This window comes from Chiloscyllium plagiosum, unplaced genomic scaffold (assembly GCF_037043375.1).
Source record: "Chiloscyllium plagiosum isolate Xiang-an unplaced genomic scaffold, Cpla_swu_hap1 HiC_scaffold_38, whole genome shotgun sequence".
Lineage (NCBI taxonomy): Eukaryota > Metazoa > Chordata > Chondrichthyes > Orectolobiformes > Hemiscylliidae > Chiloscyllium > Chiloscyllium plagiosum.
The window spans coordinates 44,102,530-44,105,414 of record NW_028270176.1 but is presented as its reverse complement, the minus strand read 5'-3'; the positions used below and the strand labels follow the sequence as shown (position 1 = coordinate 44,105,414).

Below are 2,885 nucleotides of genomic sequence, written 5' to 3'. Positions count from 1 at the left end.
TTCCTGAATTTGAAAGATAAAGCGCATTATTCAAGGTGAAGCATTGTAAATGGGGCTGATATCGTAAAATAACTGCAGGCAGAAGTTACATCCTAATGAGTGGCAATTGAATCGTCATTTGGAGACGCAACACCTACTTTAAAGATTTGACCACATTCACATGACGTTAGGTGCATTTCACGCTTTCTGATATCCACCACCAAGTCTACTCTGTCCTTTTTGTATTTTTAACCCTCTGTGCTGCTCTGCAGCACACCATTCCAGCTGAAAGATGCTCAGACTAAAAGTGAATACAATATTCAGACGGTCCTATGCGATCAGTCTATTTTTTTTTTATTATGACAATGGCCATTGCGAGTTTGCAACAAACTACATAACATGAAAACAGATCAACATCTATTTTCCCAGAATTTAACGCAGTGCACATGGGAAACTTTATCCGTCTGCTGAAAAATCACCTTCGGCTCTCCCTCCACACATGTCTCTTCACGTTTTAATTATTAGCAGTATGTTTGTTGATCAAGGTGTCATTATCCTGAAAAGGTCGTTTCTCAATCCACAAAAACTGGTACTTTCCCATAAACGTGACATTGCTCAATATCACCTTCTACCCATACCCCTCAACACGACAAATTGAAGCTGCTCCATGTGAGGCTCAAACTTAAAACTTCGGCAGAGCGCAGCCCACTATACTGGCACAGAGATACCGTGCACTGGTCACCTGCAGCACTGGAGCAACACATTAATGCTTACCTCCACATTCCTGGTTGTACATTAACGGTTGGGAAACCGAGTTTCTATGATTCCATGGCTGCTCACTGCGATTATATGATCATCCTCACCAGTGCTTCTGACCCCGTGTGAGGCAAGTGGTGAGCTACTCATTGCAAAGATGTAAAAATGTGCAACTTCAACTTTTGCCTTCACTAATCCATGAGCCTTTTATTTTGTTTTTCATCTGTAGAAATCTTAAAACCTTCATCTTGAACAGACTCAATAACAGATCTCCATTGTGTCTCTGGCATCAAATTCCAAAATGTAAACCCCTTCTGAATTCTTTTACCGCAGTCCACTGTTTGGGAAGTTTTCCTGTTCAGGGGAATGCACTTGCCAGTGTGTCAACTGCTGATCCCAGCATTCGCTCTGGCACTGCACTCATTTTCCTTCTGACACTTGCTCACTGTGTTGCTGTGATCATACAGTGACTGGTGTCACACAGCCAGGAAAATGATACAGATCAAGGTTTTTGCATTGTTGAATTCAATTGTCAGTTTAGCCTTTTTTAAGATTTCAAAATTGCCTGTCCTGTACACAAGTGCGTGTCAAGAATATCTGAGTGGAAGAAAGGTGTTCTGAATAATGACATTGAGCACTATGCACTCTCCTCCAGTCTGGAAAACAATTCCTCACAGACAACTTTACACCTCCTGCTGTCACGGGCTCTTCAGTCCGTTGACTTCAAATCTTCACAGAATTCAACAGACCATGTTACATCGTCATTTCTTCATTTTTGTTTAGATCACTGTGAGCAGAGTGTCACAGTGGGAGTCTGTTTGCCCCACAACTCAGAGGTAAGACGATACTATTGGAACCGTCCTGTACTATTTATCATTTCACCAATACCATGGAGAAATATCTGCTGCTCAGCATAATTTACGCAATTCACTTATTCATAAGGTCAAATGTGCGCGTGACTTATGTGACGAGGTGGCCGAGAGGTTAAGGCGATGGACTGCTAATCCATTGTGTTCTGCACGCGTGGGTTCGAATCCCACTCTCGTCGCTGTCATCAACGATTTTAAATTTTGCTATCTTTGGATGATCACAGCTGTCCAATAGTCTGTTTATATGCATCGACGCTTTAATAAAATCTCAAAGAATAATTTCAGTCTGTTGCCTAAACTGCATTGAAATGTAGATTGAATTGGGACAATGAACAGGAACGCGATTGTCTGTTTCAAGTCAAGTTGCTGTGAACTTTTATCGTATGAAAGAGATCCAGGAGAACCAAATAACGAGAGATGCGAAGTGCATGTTGATGCAAGCGATTCTTAATGAGTGTTTTGTCAGATGAAATTTGTAGCAGTTGGGTAGAAGTGATTCATCTTGGTGAAAACAGCACAGAGAGACAGCACGAAACAATGGAGGTATTTCAAAAGTGGCAGGGGCTGGGTGTAGGGGCACCCGAGAACTGGCTGTAAATGCACAGGAGAGAATTACCAATGTGGGTGCCGTGCATGGGCACGGACAGACTTACACATTGGTCTTATCCTTTCCCCCTTGCTCTCGCCATTGATGAATGCTGGACATAAGACACATATAAACACAAGATGTGGGAAGCAAACTCCCTCCCGTTATGCACACACTTGATGCGTCATATTGAACTATGAACAACTGGAGAAGTCAGCAAGTTAACTGCAGGGACTGAATCTAAACTGTGTATCAATAACCGCAGATTTATGCAGCATAGACATGAAAACTGATTTGAAATGTCTTTATACGCATGTCATTAACAGACGGTTCGTTTTAATACCCGTGTGGCTGAAAGAAGTAAACACCACATTTCAAGGTGGATGACAACATTACCAATTCTGTTCAGAAATTGAGATCTATTTGATCATTTTACACAGTGACCAACGTTAATTTAAATAATACAAACCAAATTCCCTAACATGAAATAAAAGAGTGATTCCATTAAAAACATTGTCCTTGCTAAGTAGCAGTTACTCATGAAAAATAGAATGTGATTTCTAGTGAGCATACGTCAATTAGAACGATTATCTTACTTCGGATTGGCTGCAATATGCACATGCAAAATAAGTTTTAAGAAAGAAGTCCTTTGGAAATAATGAGTCGGTGGTGATTAAAAGTAAGATTAGGTTCTC

The 2,885-nt window shown here is 41.0% G+C and overlaps 1 non-coding gene across 1 annotated transcript; it reads left to right on the top strand.

The window, feature by feature from the left end:
• Window positions 1-1,701: 1,701 nt before the first annotated feature.
• Window positions 1,702-1,783, top strand: trnas-gcu (transfer RNA serine (anticodon GCU)). The gene has a single exon. It is a non-coding gene; the product is annotated as a tRNA-Ser (tRNA).
• Window positions 1,784-2,885: the final 1,102 nt, after the last annotated feature.